At 63.0% G+C, this 13,630-nt stretch overlaps 1 protein-coding gene across 2 annotated transcripts in view; it reads right to left on the bottom strand.

The window, feature by feature from the left end:
- CBFA2T3 (CBFA2/RUNX1 partner transcriptional co-repressor 3) overlaps window positions 1–7,370 on the bottom strand; it is a 28,206-nt gene extending 20,836 nt beyond the window's left edge. Inside the window, exon 1 of one of the 2 annotated variants that reach the window (XM_039558102.1) lies at window positions 7,171–7,370. The gene's annotated coding sequence lies outside the window, so the exon portion shown is untranslated. The remainder of the gene's footprint in view (window positions 1–7,170) is intronic. The other variant, XM_039558101.1, reaches the window with a different exon arrangement.
- Between the last annotated feature and the right edge of the window lie 6,260 nt (window positions 7,371–13,630).

Below are 13,630 nucleotides of genomic sequence, written 5' to 3'. Positions count from 1 at the left end.
GCAGGGACTGGGGTTTGCAAAACCTTCAGAGTTGGGGGTGTGAAAGATTGAGGGTTGCAAAGCTGAGAGTGGGGGGCTGCATGGGGGGGTGGTAACGTGTTTTGGGGAGCTGCAAGGAGCGGGGAGTTTTTTTGGGGGAGGTAGGGGGACTGCAAGGGAATGGGCCAGGACTTGTCTGGGGCCATGGGAAGGGTTGAGGGGTTGGAGCAGGGTGGGGGTGTCTGCAGGGGGCTAGGGGGCTGCAGGGGGATGGAGCTGTGCTCAGCTTCCCTCTCCAGGGGCCCAAGGGCTGGGGTTGCACTGGAGCAGCCACAAGACCACAGGCACAGCCCTCAACGTCCCACATGCCCATCCCAGCCTGGCCTTGGAGTGCCCCCCACCCTGCTGGGCCTCGGTGGGACTCCAAGGGCAGCTGCGTGCTGGGAATGCCGGTGGGACCCTCCCCGACAGTGGTGCCGGGCAGCGGTGCACACCTGGCTGCCTGGCACACCCGGCTGCCTGGCACACCCTTCCCGTGTGCCCCGTGCCAGCTGGGGGACAGCATTCAAATTTTCCCTCCCCAAGCCCTGCTACAGCGCTGCTGCTTGCCCGTGCAGCGGGAACACAATCCCCGCCAATTTCCCTGTGAATTTCCCTGCAAGCCCGGCCCTGCCTCTGTGTGTAATTACTGTGCCTGGCAGCTGCTTCCCTCTGCCGCTGCCCTGTGCCGGCTGTATTACTCATCCTTGCCCGCTTCCCAGGGATTGGGAGCGCGGCAGCTCTGCCAGGCGGGGTCACCCGGCTCGGCTGTTGCACAATGAGGGTTGGGGGGCACGGAACAGCTGCGTGGCCACTGGACAGCCAGAGCGTGGCCCTGGCATGGCTGAGGCATGGACGCTGTGTGGGCACTGTGAGGGCACTGCACGGCCCTGGCATGGCCACTGCACAGCTGCTGCATGGCCTCTGTGTGGCCATTGCATGGCCAGTAAATGGCCATTCTGTGGCCAGTACATGACTTTTGCATGGCTACTGAGTGCCAGTTGCATGGCACTCAGTAAATGAACATGACGTGGCTTCGGTGTGACCATTGGATGGCCACTGTATGACTATTGTGTGGCCAGTAAATGACCATCATATGGCCTCTGCATGACCACTGCATGGCCAGTAAATGCCAATCACATGGCCACTGAATGACCTTTCTATAGGTAGTAAATGATCATCACAAGGCCACTAACTGACCATTCTATGGCCAGTAAATGGCCATCACACGGCCGCTATGGGGCCACCACACGGTCACCAAATGACCACGGCGTGGTCACTGCACAGCCAAGCTCCCCCCACTGATGGGGTCACAGCAGGAGGTGCTGCAGAATCCCGACCCAGCCCCTCCAGCCTCTCACAGCCATCCTGGCCTCCAGCTCCAGTTTTCCATCCCTTGCTCCCAGAGGGCTCCCAGAGGGCTCCCAGAGGGCTCCCAGAGGGCTCCCAGAGGGCCTGTGGTTCTCCAAGGTCCTGCTGCCCTCATTCCCACAGGGTCCTTTCCCCAGGAGCCTCGTGCAGGTGCCACGGCCCCACTGGCACAGGAGCATGGGAGGGAAATCCACCCCTGCACAGCTGCACGGCTACCTCACCACACCCCAGCTCCGTAGGGGTGGCACCGGCTGGCACATGCAGATGCCAGCGCCACGTGTGCTTCGGGACACGTGCACTTGGACGTGCGTTTGGACATGTGGTTCCCAGCACAGACCCCGCAGGTCGAGGTGCCGCAGACCCCCAGCATCAGCGAGGCAGCCCAAAACTGTTCCCAAAGTTCTGGGCTGCCAGGACAGGGCTCCTTCAGGATCTGGCCACTCACTGGGAGAGCAGGGACCTGCCCACAGGGCTGACCGTGCTCTCAGCCGAGCCACCTATGTCACACACCCAAGTGCAAACCTCGAATACCTCACAAAACCCTTCTGTGAGTGCCCAGCTGATGCCATGAGTGCCCAGCTGGTGCCGTGCCATGAGCCCAGCGGTGACCAAAGCCATCCCCACTGACCTGCCAGCCCCCTGCCACAAACACATCACAGGGACCTGCCGGGAAGAGTCGCCACCTCTTCGGCTCCTGGTTAATTTGGGGTGCAGGTGAAGGACACCATCAAACACCCCCTGCCCTGGCACCTCTTGCCCCAGGAGCTGCTCACGCACCGTCAGGATGGGCAGGCGGCACTGTCACCCCACGGGACAGCAGGGGGGGCAGAGCCACCGCGTCCCCCCGGCGGCGTTTGGGTGGCAGGGGCTGCTGCGTTCCCATTCCACGCACGCAGCCTGTAATTTTGGTCTATTGAAGTCATAATTCACTACTGTGAAAATAAACATTTGTGTTAGCTCGCTTTATTCGGCGGGGTTCAGCTGAATGTTAATAATTCCCTGCTGGTGGCTTTGCACGTGGCCTGGGATGCTGGGACAAAGCCCGGCCACCCGTGGCCGTGGTCGTGGTCGTGGCCGTGGCCACCTCCTCGCAGGCTTCGGGCGACTTCTCACCCTCCTTTGTACCGTGTCCCTGGGATCCCCTGGATCCCGAAGGAGATGGGGAAAGAAGAGCCACTTTGTGCTAATCCAGGGATAATGAGGAAGATAAATGTAATTTTTAGACAATATTTGGAGTCCAGCACCCACTCAGACCCTTCTCTGCCCCTCCCTGTCACTGACTTTGTACTCCTGTGCTGTTTTGTGGGTGCTCCCACCCCACCAAAGACGCCCCATCACCCACCCCGTGCCATCACTAGGCAGGAGGACGCCTGGGTCGCCCCCGGCTGTCCCCAGGGCTGTCCCCGGGTCTCTCCCCGCCGGGTGCAAGGGGCTGGTGCTTCCCCTCGGCATTTGCATCTTCCCAGCCTTTATCTTTCTCCCGGTCTCTGTATTGCTGCAATTACAGACACTTTAAAACACAATGATCTGGCTGTTAGCGTGATGGATGACAGAACCTTTCTGTCTGGTTTAAATCATTGCTGAGAGTGAGCAAACTTCCCCGCCTTAACCCTTTCCTGCCCCAAACCCTCTCCCTCCCCAGCCTGGGACTGCCGTGTGCTCCGTGGCCACCCATCCACCACAGGCCTGGGTCCCATGGATGGGATAAAGGGGGGGTCTGGCTTCCCTACGGGGAAACATCCCCCCACCCCTCAGCTCCCTGGGTGCCTGGGCGCAGGCCATGGGACCAGCCCCGCTCCGGCAGAGCCGGTGGTGGCCCCGCTGCGCTGCGGTGGGAAATTAACGGCTGGCCCGGAGATAAGCTCCTGCCAGAGCCCGATAGCCGGCTGGATCCATCCCAACCCGGGCCTGGCAATCCTTCCCCCGGCAAATCTGGAGCCGGGGCAGGATGGGGCCCCAGTGCGTTCCCACCCGTGGGAGAGGGTGGAAACTCCTGTCACGGCTCAGTGTCGGTCACGCCGAGTGATTGATGGCGTGGTGAGCCCGGTGCGGGGATGAGCCACACACGTTGCGGTGATCCGTGATCCCTTTGTTTTGGGGAGGTGGCACCTCCCAGCGCCGTGCATCCTGCCCGGTGCCCATCCCTGCCTGCCCACCCCACGGGAGGGTGTCACCGTCAGCCATCACTTGTGCTCTCGGTGCTGGGTGATGTCCTCCATCCCTGCTGGGTGTGCACATCAAGAGGCTGCATGGAGTGGTTTGGAGAGTGCCAAGGACCTGCCCCAGGGGAAGGGACACCCCAAGGCACAGCCTGGGGGAGAAGGGGAGCACTGAGGCCTCGGCTTGGTGCGTGCCAGGAGATAAAGTGCTCGCTGAGGGCAGAGGAAGGCAACTGGCGCCAGAACCTCACAGGAAATGGTCACCACCATGTGCCATGCAGGCCCCATATCTGCCCCTGCACACCACCCCCGCCTGCTATCGGGGCCGGGCAGGTGGGCAGGGGCAACGCGGTGGGTGCTGGGCTCACAGTGCCACCAAGGCACCCTTGGATGCCTCCTCTTGCCTTTGCAGCCACCGCGGTGTTGGGGACCCTTTTGACACCTTGGGAGTGCCCAGCCATCAGTGGCGACCCACTGCCCTCCCCGTGCCCCCCACGGCAATGCACTGTCCCCTTCTCCCGGCTCAGCCCTGGTGCTTCCCAGGGTGCCGGGACGAGCTGATTGCTATTCCGGCTGCATTCCCTCTTCGCAAGCCTCAGGCATTTTTAAGAAGCCCACGGTGCTGGTTTATCACACCTTGGCCCCCGCCAGGCCGGTGACTCAGCCCCTGTCCCTCCGCGGGCACCCTGGGCCGTGCCTCCCCTGCCCCCGCCAGCTCCCACAGGGCGATGTCTGCAGGCGAAGGCACCGAGCCGTGCCGGCGCTCAGCCCCGGCGTGCCACAGGTTTCCTGTGGCATCCCCAGCCACTCTGTCTGTCCGTCTGGGTCTCTCGGTCTCTATCCGTTCCCTCTCGGGGAGCAGAGCGTCCCTGGGTACTCACCAGCTGCGGCAGTGCCGGCAGTGCCCTACAAGCAGAGCCTGGGGACAACGTGTGGCGGCTGCTCACGAGCTGCAGGGATGCAAAGCCCCACACGGCTGTGGGGTCCCCAGTCCCCCTCTGCTTGGAGCATCCCTGCAGGGCTGGGAGGGGTCGCTGTGGCCACGGATGGTCCCATCGCCCTGCCCCGGCTGCCAGCACGGATGTGGTGGCCCAAATCTCAGTCCCTAAATCCATCCCGGAGCGAGCACCGGGAGCCAGGCTGCAGCCCCCGGCGCTCTTCCCTTGGCACTTTGCTTGCAGCAGGAGCCCTGGCGCTGGATTTTCCTGCACGTTAATCCATCGGGGAATGCAGTAGGGAGATAAGGGGCTGGTGGGGAGCCAGCGGCCGGGGAAGACGCTCGCCTGCCCGCCGGCTATCGCCCGCCGCAGCTGCATCCGCCCGGGGACATCTGCTGGGCAGGAAGCGCCGTGCGCCAGCCTTTCCCAAGGAAGGGGGTTCGTTTGTGCCTGGCTTCCCTCCGTGACCACTCCTGGGGGTCCCCAGACTGGGGCTCACCCACGCTGTAGCCACTGGGCTGGAAGGAGCAGCCCCGCTGGCTGTTGAAGCAGATCCAGTGGCTTTGCGGCTTTCCCACCACTTCCACATTGAAAATAAAAAAGTGCATCTTCCATTAAAAGAAAAAAAAAATTAAAATCCTGTTTTCCTTGATGACAGATTCGTTCCTGCTTCGTGGCATTCAAAGGGAAACCACCCCCTACTGCTTATCATCCAGCTCACCCTGCGCCGCCAGCTCCGGAAAATCACCGGCTTGCCTTAAAAAATGGGAGACTTTTGGATACAGCACCGTTCCTCTGGGTGCTTCAAGGTTTGGGGGCTGCTGAGGGCCAAGCTTCCAGCTTTTCTTTGCCATGGAGAGCCTAGGAAGTGTTTTAATTACAAAGCAGAGATGACCACGTGCTGCCCTGACTCCAGGAGCTGGTGTTTTGTTGTGCATGGAGATGCTGCTGGCACCTCCACGGGAGCAGCAGCCAGTGGCAAGTCCTGCCAGCCTCATCCTTGGCGAGCAGGAATTCACCGGGAGATGCTGAACAGAATCCCCTGAGCTGCCCTTGAGTTCACAACAGTTTCACATTCCCCTTCTCCCACCCTAACCTCGGGGAGCAGCTCTTTCCTGGCCCTCCCCACCCCACAGGCTGCACAGGGCTCTTTAGTAACGATGGGAATTTAATTAGCAGGCACTGTGCTTCCAACACCTCACATCCCTACAAAAATCAATGGGAGCTAGCGGGAGGCGGTGTGAGCCTGCCTTCACTCCGGCAGCGGCTTGGATGGACACCCAAGTCCTGGGGCTGCTTTCAGAACCTTCCCAGCACCAAAATCCCCCAGCCTGGGGCTCTGGCCATGTGGAGGCCGGTGCCAGTCTGTGCTGTGCCAGGCCATGCCATGGGGAGCCACGGCCCTGTGCTGGGTGAGGTCTGGGATTCGTTACGAGGTCCAGATGCGCCACGGCAGCGGAGGACGCTGTGGCTGTCTCTGGCCACCTGCATCGTTTCCAAGTTCCCAGGCTAAAAGCAGGGCTTGTTATCAAGAGCAAAAAATGTGCCACCTCTGTTGTATTTCATTTCCCTTTCTCCACCTCTTCCCTGCCCGCTGTGCCTCGGAGATAACAGCTCTCGGTGCCGAGGCCAGAGAGCGCGGCCGGCAACGGCCTCGCCAGCCCTATCGCTGCCTCGCTGGCCGCAAGGAAATCAGGAAGTTTGCAGAGATATTTGGCCAACAAAATAAACATTTCTCCTGCCAAAAGCCTAACGGGCTGCCCGGCCAGCCCGCAGCAATCTGCACGGCTCGCTGGCTGCAGCCTTCCGGAGCGCGGTGCCCGCCGAGCCCCGCGGCCGTGCCGCCTTATCCCGGCGCCTTATCGCTGCGTGCCCGTGCCTGGCATGTGCCCATTTTGGGGACAGGGACCCCAGTGTAGTTCCCACCCACGGTGAGCCGGCACAACGGGTGCAGCACCCACGGTGCACCCAAACCCTGCCCTTGTTCTGTCCCAGCCGTGTCCCTGACCCACGGGCAGGTGCCGGGGTGGGCAGGGGGCTGTGGCCGGAGCCCCGTGCCGGAGGAGCGGGGTGGGGGTGTGAGGGGAAGCGGGGCACGGGGCCAGCATTGTTCACACCGGTGACTCAGCCGGCTCCGCTTTCCTGCCTGCGCCAGGCAAGGCCCAGCAGAGCCCCCGAGCCCCCCAGAGCTGCCACGGCCCCTCGGCCTCGGTGCCTGGGGATGCTCCAGCGCAGGGATGGGGGATGCTCCGTGCCCACGGAGCCTCCGCGCTGCAAACAATCAGCAGCACCTGGAGAGCCCGTGGGGTTGGATGTGAGCTGCTGATCCCGGAATGAGCAAAACCACCCAGCAAACAGAGGACTGAAATGCTGCAAATAAAACATCCTCGGGGCTGATTACTCGTTATGGAAAGGTTTAATTGCAGAGCAGGCTCTGAATGGGTCGCCGTGACAGCAAGCCCATGGTGCCCCATGGTGCCTTTGCCACTGGCTTGGCCATGTCCCAGCCTCCATTCCCACTGGCTGGTCCCCAAGGGGATGCACTGACTGGTGCCAGCCACTTGCCACCCTCGGGGAGCACCTGCCTGCCCAAGACTGCATTGGACGCCCGGCTGAGTGACCCGTGCCACGGCACACGGCAACGCCACGGCCACCGCCACCTTCCTCCCGCCGCTGCCTCTCACCTTGGCTGGTCCTGCGTGGTGCCCTGGCCCAAGAGGGGTCCCTGTCCTCTCTGGGGGGTCCCGAGGGGATGGTGGCAGCACCGCAGTGCTGTGAGCCCCGCTGGGGCTGGTGCCGCCAGCCTAGTCCCACGTGTGGGCAGGAGCTGTGCTGGGGCTGGGGATGCCGAGCTCCGGAGGGGCGCGGGGTGTCCTGCCCACTCGGCGCCTGCCCGGCCGCCAGGGCCGCTCATGTGACGGCCGGGGCCGCGGTGGCAGCGGAGCCGTGTCCCATGGCGAGGGGAAGGTGAACAGCTGCCGGGCAGTGATAATGCGGCGGGTGGGGGTGGCCGGGCAGCTGCGCCCGTGTCCTTCCCCAACAGGAACCATCTGTGACCAAGCCCAGCTCTGCCTTCCCTATCAGCCATTCCGGTCTGACTTTCCAACAACTTCCCCTTCGCGCCGGCTTCACTTCCTCACTGCGAGGGGCCGGCGCGGTGCAGCTCGGCACGGGCAGCGCGGGGCAGCGTGGCACGGCAGGACCGGCACGGCACGGCTGTCACCGTGCACGGTGGCATGGCACAACCAGCACAGCACGGCATGGCACGGTTGTCCATTTGCAGCCTGGCACAAGCCTCGCCCCCCCCTTGCTACAGCCCCTTTGCCTGGGGTCACCCATGGGATGAGGTTTTCCCACGGCTGCTGCTGCTGATCTGCAGCTGCAGCATCACCCCGACCTTCTCAGCACTCGGGGTGACCCCCCTGTGCAGCCCATCCCTGCACCCCCCGTCCAGGCCCCTCAGCGCCGGAGTTTGGGCTCCCCAAGAGCTGTCAGCGAGAGAGAAACAACTTGTTAGAAACCCGAAAGGCGGCTCTGGGCTGCAGGTGGGAGGGAGGAAACGTGTCCTAAAAATACAGCAGCGCCTGCACGGTCCCCGAAGGTGGCTGAGCAGATGGCGTGTCTCGGCGGCCACCTGGGCTCCCGCAGATGGTACCCGGGGCTCCCCGCTTTGTGCCCCCCGCCCAGGGCTCGGGGGGGGGGCCAGGGAGGGCTGGGTGGAAGTGGGGAGGAGGGTACCGGGGTGTGGGGGTGCTGTGCTGCGGGGGCAGAGGGCAGAGCGGGGTGTCACCAGCAGGGTCTCTGCCCTCTGGGTGCAGCCCTGAGCCCCAGGGGACGTCGAGCATGGTCTGGGTGCTGCAGGGAGAGGAGGGGAAGCCCCAGCACGGGGCTGACGTGCTGGGGAAAGGGCCACAAGCTGCAAACCACAGCCTGACCCTTCCAGGACTGTGTGTTTGGGGGGAGATGCCACAGCTGTCCCCTGCACAGTTCTGCCCCAGACCCACATCCTGCGTCCCAGCAATGCTGGGACACCCCAGATCTGTTCTACCCACCCTGGAGATGCCCGTGCCCCACCAGCACAGGCACAGCAGCCTGAGTACGGACTGAAGGCTGGCAGAGGTTTTGGCAGGATTTCCAGCTGTGTTTCCGGCTTTGGCTTCTTCCCCTTTTCTTTCTGGTTGACTCAGGTGGGCAGGGTGTCATCGCTCGGGGTTTTGCCAAGCTGCCCCTTGCCCCTTGGCTCAGCACGGGACACGGAGAGTGGCCACTTCTGGGGAGTGTCCCAGGGCAGCGAGTCAAAACAAGAGGGTTTCAGGGCCGGCCAGGAAAATCCCACCCAGCGGCGGCCCCGTGTCCCGTGTCACCCGCGCGGGCGCGTTTTCTCCGCCAGGAAACGGAGAGCACCTGTCCGGGCAGCTGCAGGCGCCGGGCTGCCGGGGAATGCCCCAGCACGGGGGAGAGCCCTGAGCTCTGCCCCAGAGTGCAGGGAACCCCCGGGGTCCCGGGGGCTGGCTTGGTGCAGGGGGAACCTCTGGGATCCAGAGCTCTGACTCACGGAGGGAGGGGAACCCCTGGGATCCCGGGGTTTGGCGCGGTGAGGGGAAACATCTGAGCTCTCCAAACACGGAGAGGAACCCCTGGGGGTGTAGGACCCACCGTGGCATGGGGGAACCCCTGGGCCGCGGGGTCTGCCCCGTCACAGGTGACCCCTCCCGCCCACGCTCCGGGAGCCGCCGGCGCTCCCGGCCGGTTTCTCTCTGAGTCAGAGCCGCTCTTGCTGCCGAGCAGAAACTTCCCCCTGCTAAAGGAGAAGCAGGACGGGCCCCCACCGCACCCACACTCACGGCGAGGTGGGGGAAGGAGGGCAGAAAGCCCTGGGGGTCTCGCTACCTCCGCAGGTACCGGGGCTGTGCCAGCCCCGTGCTCGGGGGAACATGCCATGGCATGGCACGGCACGGCATGGCATGGCACGGCACAGCACGGCACGGCATGGCATGGCACGGCACGGCATGGCATGGCACGGCACGGCATGGCACGCTTCCCCAGTGCTGGGAAATGCCCCCTGCCCATGTGCCCCACTGCCTGCAGAGCCCCACTGCCTTCCCCTTTCCATTTGAGAGCAAATGGGGGGGGAACAAGGGGGAAAAGGAAGCGGCAGCAACAACCGGTGAGCAAAACATCCCCGGCAGCTGTCGGAACCGAACCGAGACCATCACCTCCCAAAAGGGGCTGGGATGGGGGCACGGCCCCAGCCTGGGGCTGGCACGGGGCTTTATCCATCGATGCTTAAATCTGCCTCTTCCCGCCCAGGGAAATGGGGATGCAGGAGCAAAGGCAGGCGCTGGGAATGGAAAGGAGAGCGATGGCCGAGCCAGGGACGTGGGAGCTGCCGAGAGTTCACAGGGAACACAAAGACAAATTCTTTAAGAAAAAAAAAAGAAATCAAAGGGATGTGGAGAGGGAGATAAGAGGGAAGACAGAGCAGGGAGACGGAGAGAGCGGAGAGGACGCGGGCAGAGGGAGGCAGGCGGCGCGGGGAGGCGAAGCGGGAGCCGGGGGAGCTGTCTGGCGCGTCCCTATCGCCTCTCTCCATCGCGGGAGCCCAACCTCAAGTAGTTTTTCACTGAGATTGGAGTGATCAGGTAGGGCTGCCCTCGGCGGCAGCTGCGGGGCTGTGAATAAGCACCTGCTTATCTCTGCCCAGCGGCTGTGCGCGGCTGCAGATTGCGGGGGGACGGGAGCTGGCTGCCGGCTGCGATTTCCATATCAGCGCCCTGCAGCCGCCTGCGCCAAATAAACACAACAGCCCCACGGACAAAAGGTTAATTATCAATTTTCAGAAAGGGAGAGAGAGGGGAGGGGGAGAGGGGAGAGCGGCGGCCGTCGGCGGCCGCGGGGACGCGCAGCCGGGCCCTGACGGGGTGCTGGGCTCGGCGCCCCGGGCACAGCGTCCCTGAGCATCCCCGGGGCTCTGCCGGCACCGGCCGGGCTGTGGGGAGGGGCGGGGGCGGGGATGGGGACAGGGATGGAGACAGGGATGGAAATGGGGATGGGGCAGGGATGAGAATGAGGACAGATATCGGGATGGGGGCAGTGACAGGGATAGAGATGGAGATGAGGACAGGGATGGGGATGGGGACAGATATGGAGATGAGGACAGAGGTGGGGAAGGGGACAGGGATGGTTCTGTACAAGCACAGGAGCAGTGGGACCTGGGGGGGACACAGGGGAAAGAAAAAGAACCCCTCCCAATACCCTGTTTCAGCCTTGGCTGGGCAGAGGCAGGACTGGAGGAAGGCACATCCTCCTCCTCCTCCTCCTCCTCCTCCTCCTGGGCATGCAAGGCCCTGCTGGCTCCACTTCCCGCAGCCACATTTCTGTATTCAACAGCTTTCTCCTCTTATCAAAGCGACCATGAGCTCCCAGCTCGGCTGGGCCACGGGGCCCAGGGAAGGAAGGGCTGGGTGGTGGCATCACCTGCTTGTAGCTGAGACCACGTGAAGCCATCAGGGATCCTCACGGGCTGTTAATCACTGTGCATGGGGTCAGGGCTTGTCCCTCTCTCCTGACAATCGGAGTTGTTAAATGCGGCCAGGGGTGCTGGTGTTTCCCTGGTGTCACCCACCCTGTCCCCCGCGTTCACTCGGGGCTGCAAAACTTCTCTCCTGCTGCAGCCATCCCTGCTCCAGGATGGTTTTGCCATCCTGCATGTCCCACTCTCAGCACACCCTGGCCAGGGAGCACTGCCCCGAGTGTGCTCAGGATGCTCCCAGCTCCCACGAGGAGACACAGAACCCAAAAGAGCCTCCCAGGGCAGCAGCCACGCTGCTGGGAAGCCTCGAGCCCACACGGCACCAGATTTAGCCACAGACATGCTCCTAAAAATAGCTGGGAGCTGAGAGGCTGCAGAGCTGCATCTGCTGTCACAGGGAGCAGACTTGGAGCTCCAGCCCTCATCCTGTGGGGCTGGGATGGATGGGGCTGGGATGGATGGAGCCGTGGTGGACAGAGCTGGGGTGCACAGGACTGGCCCCAGCACAATTCGGCTCAAGGAGAGCTTGGATGCAGCCATCCCTGTGCCAGCCTGATGCCAGGGACCGGAGGACACCGGCATGGAGATGAGATGCTCTTGGTGCTGGGATGGTCCTAATCCACTGGGGAATGAGATGTGCAGCTGTGGATGAGGACACCGAGGGCTGAAGGTATTTAGCACCTTTAGTGCAGGCAGGGCTCTGCAGCTCCCATCTGGGGGTGCTCCAGGGCTCCGGAGGGGCCAGGAAATGGGTGTCCCCAGGGATTTGTGGGGAGAAGCTGGGGACAGAGCCAGCACTCAGAAAGCGGTGGTGCCTGGCTGTGAGCTGTGGTGTGGCCCCAAGCTGCTCCACATCCCACGAGGGGCCTGACCTCCAGCTGATAAAACACGCTAAAAATACCGGGATAAATATGAGGGAATGCAGGCGGGGTGTGAGCATCCCGGGCTGGAACAGCCAGCCCCCCTCCAGCCCTGCCCAACCCCCCCAAATAACCCCAGCCCAAAATACTAACCCGGGGCCCATCTGGTGTCCAACTGATGAGCACAGATGTGTTTGGGATTTCCGAGCCGGCTGGCAGCCGTTCAGACCTGTCGCAAGCTGCACCTGCTGCAGGATATTTTCCCTTCTGGATTTAATCCCCATTCCCCCAGCAGCCCCAGGCATCCTCCAGGGCTGGGCGGGCAGAAGGAGACCCCCCCCAGGTGATGACCTTCCTGACCCGTGCCCATCCCTGCCATAAATATGGATGTGGAAGCAGGAGAGGGGGGAATTAAATGCCCAAGAAGGGTCGTGTGGTGCCCAAATCCCAGCCCCCCACAGAGGAAATGCCCGGGGGAGGGGTTGGTGTCACAGCCACCCTCCCCCAGGATGGATTTCAGCACCTCTGGGTGTTTTGGGAAGGTCAAAGGGGATTTCTGGGAGCATCCCCAGCCACAGAGACCTGAGCCTTTCATTGCAGGCACCGAGCCCGAGCGCTGCTCTGGGGTTTGGAAACCATCCAGTGCATTCCCAGCCCCCCACCGTTCCCCCCAAATTAACACACCACTCTTATGTTTTAACAAGGCTCTCCCAGCTCAGATGTTGACCCCTGTGATGATCGTGGAGCCTGCGGAGGGAATAAACAGCAAATCCCCTTTTAAATGAAGGGCTCGCCGAGGGATTAGGAGCAAAGGGGTGGCCTGTCCTCCCCGGCCCCCCCCGGGGGCTGCCTGTGCAGATATTCCGGGCAGGAGAGGCCTCGTCTGTCCGTCTGGCCCGTCTGAAGTGGTCCTGGGCGATAGGGAGTGATTAGGATTAGACACATCCAGGATGAGAGTTTTTTCACCAGATAGGGATGATAATGGGACCCGTGGGGAGGATTACGGCCCCGTCTCTCCAAGAGAGCGGCCATCTGCGTGTCCGTCTCCCGGCGGCTCTGCTGCCCCAGCGCGTCCAGCCGGGCTCTCCCTTGTCCGTGCTGGCTCCCGGGATGGCAGCACTGACCCGCTGCACCCATCGGGGCTGGGCCTCCCGCTCTGTCCCCACCAGGGTCACATGGGAATAAGGGCCTGTGGCCATCTGGGGTGGCAGAAGTGCAGTCCTGCAATGAGCACAGCACCCAGCATCCCTCCTCCCTGGGGCACCCAGCACCCCTCATCCCTAGGTACCCAGCACCCCTGGGCTATCCAGCATTGCTGTGCATCCCTGGGGTGCTCAGGCATCCCTGAATCCTCAAGGCACCCAGCATCCCTGCATCCTTGGGGTACCCAGCATCCCTCATCCCTGGGGAATTCAGGCATCCCCCCGATGTGTCCTGGCTTGGGGCCACCTCCACACACCCGGTATGCTGCCGAGGGAGCAGGGTGACACATCCCTGTGAGCACAGCTTGAGCCTCTGCCATCCCTTGACTTTCCCATCCCTGGAGCGAGACGAGCGCTGCTGGCCCGGGCTCCGCAGGGAGGAGAGTGGTGAGAACTGGCCCGTTCCCATCGCCCCCATCCCGCTCCCTCCCGGCAGCATTTTTCCCTGCTGAAGTCAGAGGCACCCGGCAGAACCCCGGCTCCTGCCAAGCACAAACATTTCCTATTTGGGATGTTCACGCCGTGGCCTCGGCCGTGTGCGTGGCCGGAG

Source organism: Corvus cornix, chromosome 11 (genome assembly GCF_000738735.6).
Source record: "Corvus cornix cornix isolate S_Up_H32 chromosome 11, ASM73873v5, whole genome shotgun sequence".
Classification (NCBI taxonomy): Eukaryota; Metazoa; Chordata; class Aves; order Passeriformes; family Corvidae; genus Corvus; species Corvus cornix.
This window is presented reverse-complemented; position numbering and strand designations above follow the sequence as displayed.